The 16,610-nt window shown below is 50.7% G+C and overlaps 1 protein-coding gene across 3 annotated transcripts in view; it reads right to left on the bottom strand.

Annotated features, from left to right (window-relative positions):
* The window catches only part of LOC146818006 (neuroblast differentiation-associated protein AHNAK-like), a 237,367-nt gene that overhangs the window by 121,255 nt on the left and 99,502 nt on the right, over positions 1-16,610 (bottom strand). The window contains exon 1 of one of the 3 annotated variants that reach the window (XM_085611488.1): positions 230-339. The exons of the other annotated variants lie outside the window; for them this stretch is intronic. The gene's annotated coding sequence lies outside the window, so the exon portion shown is untranslated. Of the gene's footprint in view, positions 1-229; positions 340-16,610 lie in introns of those variants that run through there. 3 annotated transcript variants of the gene reach the window in all.

A 16,610-nucleotide genomic window follows, 5' to 3' on the forward strand; every position in this document is an offset into this window, starting at 1 on the left:
GTAGGAGAGCTACCTGTAGCTCACAAACTACTAATTGGAGAAGCCTGATCTAGACCTTGCCACAGTAAATACAGATTTGATATCATGGTTTTTAAAAATGTTTAATTTCCAGGTGAACAAACTGCTCTCATTTGCTGCAGTGGTGCATGTCACTTCTGGTATCTGTCTTTCAGCTTCTCAGCTCATCAACCCTAAAGCTGCTAAAATGAGGAAGGTTTGTATCACTCACTGCAACTGGTTACTCTTCAATGTCTGCTCTCCGTGCCTTCCAGAGAAAAAGAAAAAGACACACAATTGATGGACGGAATGCAGAATAAATCAAGACAGTCACCCCCAGTCAAGAGATCTGGGTTGAATCCATCATTCTTTTGTTCATCATGCCACCCCAGTTTAGACCTGGCCATATGCAAGTCAGTCTTGACCCTGTGCCTCATGGGAACAGTCCAGCCCGAAATGCCAAGCCAGCTCCTGCCTGGACCGGAAACAAGCATCCTAGGACCGGTTTCGGGGTTTCACTCCTCATCAGCCAGGATAGCTCCAGTGGCAGTGAGCCCAGGACCCACGTTTGGGCATACCTGGCGCACTTAGGGCAAGAAAGCAAAAGACACACAATTGACAGACGGAATGCAGAACAAATCAAAACATTCAACCCCAGTCAAGAGATCTGGGTTAAATCCATCATTCTTTTGCTCACCATGCCACCCCAGTTTAGACCTGACCATATGCAAATCGGTCTTGACCCTGTGCCTCATGGGAACAGTCCAGCCCCAACTGCCAAGCCAGATCCTCCCTGGACCGGAAACAAGCATCCTAGGACCGGTTTCGGGGTTTCACTCCTCATCAGCCAGGATAGCTCCAGTGGCAGTGAGCCCAGGACCCACGTTTGGGCATACCTGGCGCACTTAGGGCAAGAAAGCAAAAGACACACAATTGACAGACGGAATGCAGAACAAATCAAAACATTCAACCCCAGTCAAGAGATCTGGGTTAAATCCATCATTCTTTTGCTCACCATGCCACCCCAGTTTAGACCTGACCATATGCAAATCGGTCTTGACCCTGTGCCTCATGGGAACAGTCCAGCCCCAACTGCCAAGCCAGATCCTCCCTGGACCAGAAACAAGCATCCTAGGATGGGTTTCACCTCTCATCAGCCAGGAGGACCTGGCCTGCCAGTTAGGGCTGGACTGTTCCCATTGGGCGTAGGGTCAAGACTGATTTGCATATGGCTGGGTCCAAACTGGAATGGTATGGTGAGCAAAGAAACTGGATTTAGGCCCAGATCTCTGTACTGGGGTGAATGTATGACATTGTTCTGCATTCTGTCCATCAATGTTCTTTTTGCATTTGTCACCCCGAGTGAGACGGGTATGCCTAGACGTGGGACCCATGCTCTCCATGCCACTGAAGTCAGCCTATCCTGGCTGATGAGGGCTGAAAGCCTGAAACTGGTCCTAGGATGCTTGTTTCCAGTTCAGGGAGGACTTGGTCTGGCAATTCGGGCTGGACTGTTCCCATTGGGTGCAGGGTCAAGACTGATTTGCATATGGCTGGGTCCAAACTGAAATGGCATGGTGAGCAAAAAAATGATGGATTTAGGCCCAGATCTCTGTACTGGGGTGAATGTATGACATTGTTCTGCATTTTGTCCATCAATTGTTCTATTTACATTTTCCAGAGAAAAAGGGCATTCTTTCCAAGTTACACAGGTGTACTGGGTGCTGCATTACTGACGTAACGCTGCATTACCTCACTGTACCAAGCCATTACAGATTTTGCTTCTGGAATGAGGAATAATTAGCAGGAAACGGAGGGGTATATTTTTTTGATAACCACTTTTATTGATTTTCCAAAGACAGCATACAACACAGTCAGTTTAATAAGCGGAGCACCTGAAAGCATTGTACTCCATAACACTGCGCATCAATAGCTAGTGAGGGAGGGGGATGAACCAGGTACCCACCACATTCCACAATGGCCAAAACAGAGTATTAGTCATCAATCGCCCCCACCCATTTACCCCACACCTTGCGATATTTCTTAGGACAACCCCTGGCCTCATATACAGAGCGCTCTTGCGCGGCACACCAGTCCACTACTCTGCGCCACCGTGACAGGGCAGGGGCCGCCGGGTTCAGCCAGCATCGTGCAATGTCTCTCTTTGCTACCACTAGAGCCGTGTTTAGGAAGAGCTTATTTGCGCGAGAGCCGTCCAGTCCCTCTGTAATGCCTAGGAGTATGTTGGTAGGGTTAAAGGGCACCTCCCATCCTAGGACCTCATTGAGTTCCTCCAACACTGATTCCCAAAAATGTGTGATAGGTGAGCAAACCATACCATGTGGAAGAAGTCCGCTTGAGGATGTGAAGAACGCGGGCATGACGCCTCTGGACGAAGACCTGCTCGGTGGAGGAGGAGCGGCGTGAGATAGGCAGAGTGTAATTAGTAGAGCTGTACCAATCGGAGCCGTACTGAGACGGTGATTAACTTGGGGGCCATTAGGGCGTTGCGCCAGTCGGAGTCGTCTAAGGAATCAACCCAGCCCTCCCACCGGACTCTGAGCTGCGAGTGTGTGTTGGGGGTATGGTTGGTGAGAGAGTGGTAGATACGGGAGATCCCGCCTTTCCCCTATGGTGGGCTGTAGTCAGGCAAAGCCATGCCCTCTGGGACGTGTGATTGGATGGTGTGTCACAGCTGTAGATAGCGATAGAACTGCGAGGGATGCAAAGAGAAAGTACGTTGTAGGTCCTGAAAGGTGCAAATGTGTCCCCCCTTCCAGACATCCCCTAACTGTGAGATCCCAATTAAGTCCCATGCCCTGAAGCCAGATAATCCCGCCACTTCTCGAAGCTGGGCACCTTGCCAGAGCAGAGTGCATTGGCTCAGTTTCCCAGACCAATGAGTGTGGCGTAGGGAGGCCCACCAGCCCAGGAACACCTCACGCGTGATCTCTGGCAGCGCTCCGGGATGGTGTTACCATATAGCATCCCCTGAATACTGGGCAGGCCCAGAGTATGAAGTTCCAGCCGAAAGGCCGGATCTGACCATCCCCCGTTGAACCAGTCGTGCTCTATGAGAAGACGGGTCACCAGATAATAAAGATATAGGTTTGTCATCCCCAGGCCTCCATCATAAGGTGGGATCCGACAATGTGCGAGAACCAGACAGGGTTGTCGACCCCCACAGAGAAATTTAATAGCTAGGCTATCCATTTCTCTGAACTATGCACGGCACAAGAAAAGGGACGTATTATGGCACATATAGAGGAACCTGGGCAATATCATCATCTTGAATAAAGCTATTTTACCCATAGGGTTCAGGGGCAACGATTGCCACCGGGTGAGATCAGCCCGGACCTTCTTCACCACTGCGGTGACATTCAGCGCCCAGGTGAGGTCAGGAAGGAGGGAGGGAGGGCTACCCAGATCCCGAGATACTTAAAGGACTGCCGCCGGAGGGGTATCGTGGACTGCCAGTCAAAGCACTCGCGGGAAAGATGAAGGGGGACCAGGACAGATTTGGCAGAGTTCACCCGGAGGCTGGAGATTTGCTCAAAAAGAGTCAGTGCTCTGAGGCATCGGGGTCCCGACCGCGCGGGTTCAGCCAGGTACAGGAGAACGTCATCAGCATAGAGGGCAATTTTGTCCTCGCCGAGTCCAGGCCTTCTCCACCCCCGGATGAGGTCATCAGAGCGCACCAGGCACGCCAAGGGTTCCATTGCGAGGGAGAAGAGGAGGGGCGACAGGGGGCACCCCTGCCTGGTGCTCCTGCGGATAGGGAAGGGTGGGGACAATGCACCATTGACCAGGACTCGGGCCCTCGGCCAGTAGTATAGCGGTTTTACAAGCTGGCGGAAACGCTCTCTGAAGCCCATTTCTGCCAAGACCGCCTCCAAAGATCGCCTGTCCACCAAATCAAATGCTTTTTCAAAGTCTATAAGAAGGAGTGAGAGGTACGGGGTCAGGCACTGGCGATTCGCTAGGGCGAGGTGAAGGCGCCAGAGGCAGTGACGGGTACTCTGCGCGGACATAAAGCCACACTGGTCAGGGTGAACCAACTTGGCCATATATGGCCGCACGCGGTTGGCCAGGATGGTAGCAAAGATCTTGAGCTTCGTATTAATAAGAGAGACTGGCCCGTAATCGGCCCAGTGCTTCGAGGGCGGCTGAGACTTCGGGATCACCACGATGGTGGCCATGTCAGTCTCAGAGTGAAATGAGCCCTTGTCAACCGTGTCATCATACAGCCCCAGCAGATGGGGCAAAAGCGTGTTGCGGTAGCTTGCGTAGAACTCTTGAGGAAAGCCATCCGGACCCGGTGTCTTACTAGACGCCATGTGGGAAGATCGCTTCATTGATCTCCTCAAGAGCAATCGGGAGGTCCAGCACCTTGGCCTTAGTCTCACAAAAAAAAAATTGCTTGTGGGGGAGCAAGTCGGGGATCGACCGCCACGGAGGTTGCGCGGCATAGTAGGTGGCGAAGCACTGAGCTACCGCCGGTGGAGATCACTGGATCCCGCCACTCGAGTCCCGCACCTCTGGGATAATACGATTGGCCAATGGATAGGTGGCCAGTCGACGGAGAAGCTTGCCAGAATTGTCTCCCCACCCGTATACGCGCGCTACTGAGGACCTCCAAAGCAGCTTCGCAGCCTCCATGGAAGTCAGCCTGATCTCATCCCGCAAGAATGTCAGTCTCCTATCCAGGGCCTCGGTTCTCTCCTTGGGTGGGCGCCTCTCGATGAGAGTATCCTGAGCCTCCAGGAGGGTGATCAGAGATTCCTGTTCGGTGCGGCGGAGTTTGGACTGACTCTTGGCGAACCCACGAATGGTGGCTGTGCCTGCCTCCCACAAGGTAGCAGGGGAGGAATAGGATCCCTGGTTAGTGGTGAAGAATTGCCGGAGCTCCCCGCCCGCCGATTCGCAGAAGCCTTTTTCCTGGAGAAACCAGACGCTCAGCCGCTATAAATCGGTCTCAAGGTGCTCGGCAGATCCCCATCCCGCAGTGCCACTGGGGAATGGTCAGAAATACCACAAGGGAGTATGGTTATCTCCCGAATCGTGCAACAGCCGGGAGAAAGATGTAATCAATCCGGGCGCGAGTGTGGTGGGATGCCGATGTGTGAGTGTATGGACGGGTTGTGGGGTGCCAGAGTCTCCAGGCGCCGCAGAGCCCCAGCGTAGCCGCCCAGCCAGATAAGTGCTTGGCCTGGGAGGCCCATGAGGTCGAGGGGTTTCCTGCAACGTCGTGGGTAGGGTCCATAACCGCATTGAAGTCGCCCCCTATAATAGTCATCCCCGGAGGCAGGGCAGCGACGAACCCCGCAAGGTGCTTGAGTGTAGGCCCCATTAAAGACGGCGGGGAGTAAATCTACAACAGGTTGAGTGCGCAGTCTCCCACCGCCCCTTCCAGGAAAACGAAGGAGCCCATGGGATCAGTCACAGCCCTGTGGAGGACAAAGGGAAGGGAGCAGCTCATGAGAAAGGCCACGCCCCTCGAGCCCCGCATGAAGCCGGAGTGCTAAACCCCACCGTAACCATACCTCGCCAGGAAGGGGCATTTATTGCCTACGAGATGAGTTTCTTGAAGGAGCGGTATGTCTACTGCATGGCGCTGAGCATACCGCAGAACCGCAGTGCGCTTAACCCTGTCCAGGAGCCCATTGACATTCCAGGACATCACATGGAGCGACTGTATTTCGTTGCGCAAGACAGTCATGGGGGGTATGAGTGCAGAGGGAGACAGCCCGCACAGGAAGCAGGCACTGGTGTGATGGCAGACAGAGAATCGCCAGGAAGCTAGTGGCGCGGGTGGTTGCCATGGTGGTGGTCAGAAATGTGGACGCAGTGAGGAGCATGCGGCTGTGAAGAGCCGGGGCTGTGGGCTCTACAGGGTGCGCAGCAGGAGTGTGATTGAGTTAGACTGTGTGTGTAGATGAACAGGAACAAGTAAAAACTGGGACAACGGTCCCCCCTCCCCACCCAACCCCCTCCCTATACTTCAGCAACAGAAGCATCTGTCGACCCGAACTAAGAAACCTGAAAGGAAAAACCAAACTAGAACGCTTGGGACTAGAAGACATGGTGGACCCCTCCTCTTAGCAGGATGTTCTATAGAAGTCACCATTGTAAAACAAAAGAACAGTCAGTCAATTGTAACGCAAACAGCCGCAGAACCGGTCTGTGCCGGGGAGTGCAACAGAGTCAGGGCGTCCCCGCAGGGAGGACCAGGCTTCGGGAAAGGTCTGTGTCTGCGTGCACTGATAGGGATGGTCAAGGCGAAGCATTCCCGGGATCCATATGGGGGGGGGGGGGGGTCTGAGCAGGATCGCCGCGGCATCGGGAGGTCATCCGGGAGAGCTCCAGCGGCCACCTGGTGAGCAGGAATTGTTGGCGAAGCTGATCAGGCCCGTCGTGAACCCCGTCTCCTGCGTGAGCGGGTACTCTGCAGTTGCGGGCCAGGGCGATTCAAGTGGGGGCCATCGCCGCTGCTCCGATGAGAATTGTTACGGGCCGGGAGCCGGAGGGGCCGCTCCTTCGTTGCTCAGGTCCAGGCCTCTTCAGGAGTGTCAAAGAAAAGGGATTTGTCATGGAAGACCACTCGCAGGCGACCTGGGAAGAGTAGTTGGCATGGGATGTGTAGGGCTCATAGCTCCTGCTTCACCTCACCGAATGAGCGCCGCTGGCTCTGAACCTCGTGGGTGTAATCTGGAAAGACCATAATTCCTTGGCCCTGGTACGTGAGACGTTGTTGTTTTCGTGCTTCTGCCAAGATAGAGTCCTGGTCTTTGTAATTAAGGACCCGCATAATGAACAGCTTGTGAGGCGCGCCTGGCTGCGGTGGGCCCTCTCGATAGCAAACCATGGGGAGAGGGAGCCCTCGGGCATCCATGATCGCGGCCAGCACTCGATTAAGTCAGATGGTCGGCCCTGCTCCGCATCCTCTGGAAATCCTACCAAGCGGAGGTTGTTACACCGGGACCTGTTTTCAGCATCTTCGGCTCGCCTATGGAGCTCCCGGATATGAGCCTGGAGATGTGAAACTTGCTCTTTGAGCTGGTGGACGTCATCCTCCACCGTGGACACACGGGACTCCGTCTCCTTGATCCGGTCTACAGCTTTGCGGAGATCTTAGCGGATGATGTTCATGTCTATGCAGACTTCCTCAATCTTACCCTCTACCGAGGTTTGGGAAACGCAGCTGGCCTGAAGGATGGTTGATAAGTCCGTCTGGGAGGGGGCATCTCCCCCCACAGAACCCCCTGGCGCTCCATTGTCCGCGACTGTAAGCGGTCAATCTTGGTCTGCGTGGCTGGGGTCTTTGGGCACCGGGCCCCTCCCATGTCCACCACGTCAGGGGCCCAAAACCGCCCCCACGCGCAGGTAGGAGCGGGCGAAGGGCTAGGCCCCCTAGCATAGGTCACGGCGGGAGGGGGAAGAAGAGAAGGATGGAGGGAGGAAGGGCACTTCCCCACCCGGCGCTCCACTGGCCGAATGACGGCCAACCTCCCTCTTAGGAGCAGTCTTCCCGCCGCCCATGTCGTGATCCATCCCAGATCAATCAGGGTCCGCAGCAGAGGGGAGGCAAGAAGGAAGGAAGAGGGCCTGCGGGCCCCTCACCGCTGTCCAACTCGACAGCCGGGCCACTACGGCACTCCGCCGTTGGAGCCGGCCGAGAGCACTTAGGGCTCCCCCTGGGAGTGCACCACACCCCCACGGGGAAGAACGGCATCACCCGCGGCCTCCGATGTTCCAGCCACAACTACAACGCCGCCTCGGGCCCAAACCAGAGAGGGGGGGGGGGGAAGTCTACACCAGGTGCAGGCCCGCAACCCCGTCAGCGCGGGCAGTCCTCCATAAACAGAGCCCAGACAGGAATTCAAAGGCTTCCTACAAGGCCCCAACTGGTCTCACAAAGGGGGCAGGACCGCAAGCACCACCGCCGCTGTCCAGACACAGGCAGGCGGACCGTCACAATCCCAAGAGGAAGCAGAGGCCGCGCATACCCGCAGGTGGAGGGGTAAACCCTGCGTCACCCCCCGCCACCCGACAGATGGCTGAGATCAGGCGGGCCGCTCACCTGGGAAGGTCACTACTGTTGACGCTGTCAAGTCGGGCAGTGCAGCCCCAGCACGCAGCCCAAGGAAGGTTCAGGAAGGACCAGGTACGGGCGGTTCACGCCAGCTGGACGTCCCCTGCCCACGCCGTCCGATCGACAGCCAAGCACCACTCCAGCTCAGGGTACAGAGGCAACCACAATATGCCCCACAATCCTCCTCCAGTCACACAGGGCACTCAGGCTGATCTCCACCACGTCTCCACATCGCCCCCGCTGTCCAATCGACGGGCGATTCACACTCGGGCATCCGGGCGCCACAGGCCTGATCCGATGCCGCAGGCCGCTTTGGTGGTGCCGTTCGCGCCCCCAGTCTCCTGGATGTAGGCCGCTGGATCGCAGTGGTGTCACCGCCCCTCAAGGTGCAGGGGCAGCCGCCGCTAGAGAGCGCCAGGTCAGTCTCGCACCGGCCCCAGATCCCCGGGGGGAGACCAGAGCCCGGGTCCGAGGCTGCCGCCATTTTAGGAGACCGCAAGGCGAGATCCCTTCACAGGCTGTGGATGACCATAATACCGCACCCTCTTCACAGCCAGGCACAGGATCGGACTCTAGAACAAAGCAGCAGCAGAGTCTGGTTGCAGGTAAGAGGAGATGGTGGCGGATGACGGAGTGGCCGGAGCACCCCTAAAGTGCGACCGCCATCTTGACGCTCTTGGCCACGCCTCCACTGAGGGGCATATTTAGGAGAGATTTGTGTCATGCTTGTACCACACAACGTGGTACATGTGTGATGCAAACCTTTTAGTCAAATTTATGAAGTCATGCAAACCGCTTTGCGTGGCTTTAAATGGCTTCAAAAATCTAGAGTAATGCAAAGCAGCACAAATCACGGTGTTGCATTACTCTGCGCTAAGGAGGCGCTCCATGGGCATTGTGTGTGTGTTACCAAGCTTTTTGTTGCTTTTCCAGATTTACCAAACCTGGGAATGCGCCAAAAAGATTCGCCTCCCCAGGAGAATTGTAACAAGGAGAAATATATGTATTTCTTCTCTGTTTTTCCTCTCATGCAGCACACATAGAAGGAGAAAAGAGCCTCCCAGAATCGTTTTTGTGCAGCAATGCCCCCCTTCCTGTGGAAAAACAATCCTGCCTACAACACAAGCCCCCTCCCACCATGGTGCAAGGGTGCCTGCTTTGGCGGTAGGCTGTCAAAACGGCACCACAGCAAGGGGAAAGGACAGGAATCTGTTAAGTGACTCATATTAGGTCATAGGTTTGGGAAGGAGAAATTGAAGCCTACGTTTTAAAAAAATCTGTTTTTATCTCTGGCTGGGCTCTGGTGGACAGTACACTGGAGGACATTGTACTGGGATCCTTAAACCACCCGGTATCAGAAGCAGCCAGAGGGAGACACTGACAATTTTCAAATAGTTTTCACTGCTTCATTTAGTTGCTAGTCCAGTCCTGGGCGAGATATGGATTAGGGAGTCAACTAGGGAGCCAAGGCAGCGAGGGGTTGACTAAGCAGCACGTGGAGACAGAGTGCAACTTCGTATCCACCTTTAGATCTGAATAGAAACAACTGGTATGTGGTGCTTTAATAACACTTGCGGATACAAAGTGACCAATTTTTCCATCTTTTTTGTCGAGCAGCGCCACAAAAGCACACCAGTCATCATTCTAACAACAGCATAAAATTAAAGCACTGAAGACTAAAGATAGTTTAACACTAATGAAGATTTACCAGGTACATGTCGCTTTCGTCTTCTTCTACTCCTTTCCTCTTTTTCGTTTTCTTCCTCTCCTTTTTTCTTTTCCTTCTTTTTCTTCCCTTTTTTACTTTTTCGTTTTTTTCTTCTTATCCTTCCTCCTCCATCCCACACAGAATTACAAACCTCATTATGGTCGGTTGTGTAAATACTTTAGTGCTTAAGTGTTTGGTCTTGCTCTTTAAGTGAACTGTCAGAAAAGGGATTATGGGGAGTTATAACTTTTGAGATTAACTACTTTAAGAAGGCATGAGTGCGTGGCCTGGGATTTGGACCAAGCTTCTGCTGTGAGTCATCGCCTTCAGCTGTTGAGGAACTCTCCAGGGTGAGCAAGTAAACATTATTAAACAAACACCGGTGCAGTTTATCCCTGAAACCGGATTTCAGAATTAGCACTGAAAAATCCACTAAACTGCATTGTTGGGCCTGGTTCAATAAGACTGAATATACATCCTGGTATGAATCACTTACGTAGCTTCTGATCACATACATCGACGCATTCCCGGCTTCGTTGGGGTGCCTTAGCTGATGATGGTAAGAGTCTTTAGCACTGAATGCTAGTAAATTGGTTGTGGGTTCTTAATAGGATGAGATGGTCTTTAAATTCTTGTTCTGTCCTAGCCCAACACAGTGCAGGGGTTTAGATTCCTAATCTATAGTATTACTCCCAAATATTAATAACATTAGGTAATGCTCAGGAATTATTACATTAATCTCTAGGTTTATGCGCAATTTTATATGTACGATATCTCTAAAAGGGAAGAGTTTCAGCCCGTGGACAGTCTGCTGATTTACTGTTTGGGTTAAGGGGATCCCTTACATTTTTAGGTTTGGTGTTAGCCAAGACCTTTTGCTTTCACTAAAATTATATGAATAATATACTTACTTATAAGGGTTTTCAGCCAGCCAACTTCATTCGCCAGTCTGTTATTGTGTCATTTGCATTTTTCTTCCGCCACTGCAGCATACAGCATGGGCAATGGGTCAACCCACCTCAGCCATTGGTTAATGCTGCTGTGAATGACAGCATTTAGCCCTTTAACAAGGAGCAATTCCATATTCAAAGGAGTTCCCTTAAGTGCCACAGACTACTATGGCAATGTGCGGTTCTGAGACCAAGAAATATTTTTGCTTTGATGTCATTTTTTTTTAGATTAGATTCTGTAAGCAAGGATCTGTCATTTGCCAGTACCTCTGACACAAAAGGCGAAATGAGCACCAAAGTGAAATTCAGGTGCACAGGTTTTGGGAATTGAGACCTTAAGGTTTTCTAGATCCATGTATGACCTTTGCTGTTTCTGGGTATGAGCTTTGTGTGCTCTGTTTCGCTGCAGTTATGCCCAAAGGAAGCTTCAGTAAGATACAAACATGAGGAGGGAACACAACGTTTGCCAGACAGGTTCATTAAATTAAAATCTCGCTGCTTTTCAGGTCACAAAATCAAATCCTAGTTAGGCGGGGTCTTAAGGTTGGCAAATTGTGAACCAATGGATTGGGCAATAGTAACACATGATATTTACAGCATTTAGACACAATGTAAGTGGGGACTGAAATGCAATTTTGAAAACAAGTTATGTTAGACCTTATATCTGGGGCATGGTTTCCCCTAACATTTTGGTTTCAGATCTCCTGTTTTTGCTGACTTCTTTTTTAGTGGCCGTTAGCAGAAGTAAAAACTGCACATTCTAACTAGTGCTAAAGTGCTTGTGGTCTTTCCCTAAAAATGTGGTAACATTGGCTTGTATACAATTGGCATATTTAATTTATTTACAAGTCCTTAGTAATGTGCACTACCTGTGCCAGGGCCTGTAAATTAAATGCTACTAGTGGGCCTGCAGCACTGCTTGTACCACCCACTTGAGTAGCCTTTTAAACATGTCTCAGGTCTATCATTGCAGAGCCTGTGTGTGTAGTTTTAAACTGCCATGTCGACCTGGTAAGTTAAACCTCTTCCCAGGCCCCAAACCTTCCGATTCAATACATATAAGTCACCCCTAGGGTAGGCTCTGGGCAACCCAGAGGGCAGGGCACAATGTATTTAAAAAGCAGGACTTGTACATTTTAGTTTTACATGTCCTGGTAGTTCATGTTTGTTGTCTCCAGAATCCGAATGTAAAATCCTAACTTATGGTGAAGTCGGATTTTAAATTACAATTCTGAAAACGCCACTTTTAGAAAGTTGGCATTTTCTTGCCTTAGCCATTTAGTGCCTGCAGCCTGTCTATGATCACATGCCTGGGTGTAGTCGACAGTTGGGCTTTGTGTATTCCACCTAGGCAGCAACACAAAATGGGACCTTAGGTGTGACTGAGAGGCTATCCGTGACAGGATGGGAGGGAGGAGCTGGAACCAGCTTCACTCACACCTGAATAGGCTGTGTCCTGTCTCCAGACAAAGGGCTGCATACCACATGTAGATAGTCTAGAGCCAAGGCTGGCAGGGCATCTGTGCACTTCAATGGCATGTCTCTAGAAGTTTCTTCCCACTTTAAAGACACAACTGTGTATAAAAGAAGGACCTCAAGTTGCGGGAAGTGGTACCCGTTGCTATCAATACTATGCCAAGTACTTGTGGATAAGATGTGTTTTTTTGTAGCTAACTAACAATCTTGGCTTACGGTCATGTCAAGTTGGGCTGTACATGTTGTTACCCCTGAAACAATAAAAACGTTGACAAAAAAAATAAATAAGGGGGGGGGGGGGGGGAAGGACCTCAGACACTACCACTTCCGTACACTTCTGGACCTATGGATACTCTGCCAGGAAGAAGGACTTCTGCGCTGCTGAAAGAACTGCCACACTGCTGTACTCCTGCTTTGCTGTGCTGACTAGCTGCCTGCTGGGCTCTTGCCTGGGTGAGAATTATTGGACCTGCAACTCTTGAACCCAGAGTGATTTGGCTGGCCTCCTGATCTGAAGCCTCAAGGACATTACAGGCGCCCAACAACCTTGCATCTACACCTGGACTCTGACATCTGCGAGTCTACCCTGCCAAGTGAAACCACCCCAGTCAAGTGGGCCTGAGGTGCTTACCAGCTGAACTGATGTATCTCCTCAGCTGAGCAGCACATCCTCGAGCAGAACAGATGCATCACCAGCTGCATCCTCGATGCCCGGACTTCGCATCGCAAGCCCCACCAACAGAATCCTCGACGTCAACACAACAGGACCTCGCACCACACAGCCTTGTTGCATCTCAGAAATGATGCAGCGCTTCAGCTGCACGCTGCTTCTTCACCTCAGATCCGCACAACACTAAGCAACCAGGATTTATGGTACTTTGTTCAGCGGGCCTGGTCCCTGTAGCCAGCTCATGCTCCATTGTGGTTGGCATGAACGTGTGACTTTGTCCCGGTCGGGCGCGGCGAGATATCCCTTGTTGGCGCTTAGTGTGTTATGGCTCCATTATACCCTAATACTTACAATTTAATACCTCTGGTTTTACTGATCAGATTTGTCCTTTTGTTCTGGTTTTATTTATAAAAGCTACTCTATTTTTCTAAACCTGGTATGGGATCTTTTTGTGCGGAGTTTTCACTGTTTTATTGTTTGAAGTGTTGCACAAATACTTTACACCCACCCTTCAAATTAAGCTTGACTGCTCTGTGCCAAGTTACCAAAGGGTGAGTACAGTTTAATTTGAAGTTTGCATGTGCCTTACACCGACTATGAATGTGGTGGCTGCTTGACCAGGACTCCTATCCCAGTTTCCTAACAACCCAATTTCTAACACATTATTATTCATAACTAGGAAGTTAAAAGTTACTAATTTAAGGGGAAATTTCAAAATGATCACTCAGTATGATGTAAGAAGTGTACATTACAAAACAATAATTATTCTAAAAGAAAAAAGTGACCATGCAACATTCTATCTCTTGTAAACAGGAGGTCATGGTGGAAATTTCAAGCTTAATTGGTTGATAATATGTACATTAATGCTATGTTTCACAACAAACAAAAATATTGCGGGAAGTTCACAACCTTGTGATGAGGTATAGAAGGCAAGGAACAAAATCCACTTGTCCTTGGCTCCATTCTCGCAACACTTCACTTTGATAGCTTTATTTCGGTCAATGACCATAAAAGCACAGATAAAATATTTACATAGACATAAAAAGCATAAATAATTCAGCATTTAAGATAAAAAGTTATTAAACACAGTTATCAAAGTAGCACAATAAACAATTCTAGTTCCATTCTAAAATATACAATGCACATATTCAATCGCAGATACAAAGGTTAAAAGGGACCCAACGCCTTTAGAATACGATTACGCGTATGCCAAACATTGGTCAGAAATTTTGATAGGGCAAAGACAGTTGGGCCAGAGACATCCGATTTTAAAATCCTATACATTGGTGCATATTCCCTGCAGCCCATATTCCTTATCAGCGGGAGGAGCCAATATTTTCGTGCTGCCTTGTAGGCTGGGCAGAAGAAAGCCATATGCAAATCAGTTTCCTCCGTAGTATCACAAGCCGGACACTGCTTTGTGGTGGAGGCCGATGGCCAGGTACTTGTAAAAAAACCGGAAGGGGAGTGTGCCGTATCTCCATTGGAGAAACAGCTTCCGGGCCAATAGCGGGGAGATAGGGTCCAATACCTTCTCGAACCTGTAAACATCCTTACTTTGAAAAACACGGAAGTTAAGGACCCTTCTTCCTGGGTGGCTTGCGCCCTGGCTAATTTGTAATCATGATAAACTTTTGCCAGGGACTTTTTTGAAATATTAAGTGCAGCTATCACTGGCTCAGTCCATAAGTCGGGTAGCCCTATTTCCATGCAAGTGGCTTGGATGTATTTGACCCAGGGAATATTTAGCACTTTTGGGTGATTCAGAAGTTCGAGTAGTTCCGCCCTATATTCTACAAGATCGTTACTACTCCACAGCCTGCGCCAGAATGCTAGAGGTCTCAGATTTATTTCGTCGACCAACGGGCGTAGCCCCAAATCAAGCCTCAGAGGGAGGAGCGGGGTACTGGGCGGAAGTGCGGCTATCTGTCTTATAAATTTGTTTTCCGTTAGAGACAGACTCCGACAAGGCATATAGCCCCACAATTCCGCCCCATACATTATCATTCCCCTAGCCTGGGCCTTATATATCTGGATTAATGCCCCCAATGGTCGATATGATGAACCAGTCATCATCCGGGCAATACGCCCAGTGGTTTGAGTAAGTTTGAGGTTAGCCCTATTCTGGTGGGGTCCCCAAGTCATGGTTTCGTTGAGTGTCACACCCAGGTATTCAAAGGTGGCCACTCTCTCGAGCCGTGCAGCTCCCAATTGCGGATTTGGCCGCAATTTTTGCCTCGGGTTCAAAACCATGAATTTGGTTTTTGCCGCGTTAATTTCCAGCCCCCTATCAATACAGAAGGTCACGAAGGAGTCAAGAATCCTCTGTATACCCATAGGGGTTTTGGATAGCAGCAGGGTGTCGTCCGCAAACATAATTGCGGGCACCCTGCTGCCGTTCAACTTTGGGGCATCAGTATATTCGGTGGCATTCAGATGGGCGATTACCCCGTTGACGAAGAGGCAAAACAGGGTCGGTGCCAGCACACAGCCCTGTCTCACCCCCCGGCCAACGGGGAATCTATCGGTCAGTTCCCCCGACCTCCCACACCTCACTTGGGCATAATTATTGTGATGCAGCCTCTGCAAGATCAATAGGATGTCCATGGGAACACCCATCTCTGCCAGGACACTCCAAAGTTTCCCCCTGGGCACCAGATCGAAGGCGGCCCGTAAGTCCACAAAAATTGCGTACAGACTACCGCCCTAGAGTTTTGCTGCCCTCCAAAAGATCAGGTTCAATCTAAAAAACCTGGTCCACTGTAGAAACCCCCTTCCTAAATCCTGCCTGATAGGGACTAAGGGCACCCACCTCCTCCATCCAGTCCTGGAGCCTATTCAGCAACACCCTGCCAAAGAGTTTCTGTGCCACGTCTATTAAACTGATCGGCCTGTAGTTGGCTGGGAGGAGCGGCGAGCCCTTTTTGAAGATAGGGACCACCTCTGCCCCCAGCCAAGTACTAGGGATTTCCATGCCACCAAGAACTCCATTGAAAAGGGCGGTAAGGTAAGGGGCCCAAACAGTGGGCTCCTGTTTGAACATGTCCCCTGGTAATCCATCCAGTCCCGGCGCCTTTCCAGAAGCCAGTCCTGAGATGGCTACTGTCACCTCACCCAACGTTATTGGTTCCCCTTCGTAGTCCGGCCAGACCACCTCATCAGCAACAGGAGATTCTCCCGGCTCCAGACTGTATAAGGTCTGGAAGTGGGCTTGCCACACCCCCGGGGCTATATTGGGCTCTAGTGCCGATTGAAAGTTCCCCGACCCCCCCACTCACAATCCTCCAAAACAGACGATGGTTTTGGATCGCTACATTCTCGCAACAACAAAATAGACATTATGATTCCTGCAGGATAACGTAATTTCCTCCCCAGATAACTTCCTGACTTTAAAACTGGGGGAGAAGTGCATAAGGATCTACAACATTTTCACAGCTCAGGACTAGGTAACTGACGAGTGCATCTGTAAAAACAGGAATACTATCCATACTATACCGCTGGTCACCTCTGGTGGCCAAAGCTATTTAGCTTCACATCTAAAAAGATGTGGCGCACTTCAACCCTCCTGAACCCTAATGTGGACAAAACACCCTTAAAAACTCAGTGTATGAAGTCTAGTGTTTAGACCGGTCATCAGAAAGTTGTCGATGCTAAGATGACTTTTGGTATTCTTATTATATACCCTTCTAATTAGTGATACTAGGATTCTGTCAGCGG

This window comes from Triturus cristatus, chromosome 6 (assembly GCF_964204655.1).
Source record: "Triturus cristatus chromosome 6, aTriCri1.1, whole genome shotgun sequence".
NCBI classification, from domain to species: Eukaryota; Metazoa; Chordata; class Amphibia; order Caudata; family Salamandridae; genus Triturus; species Triturus cristatus.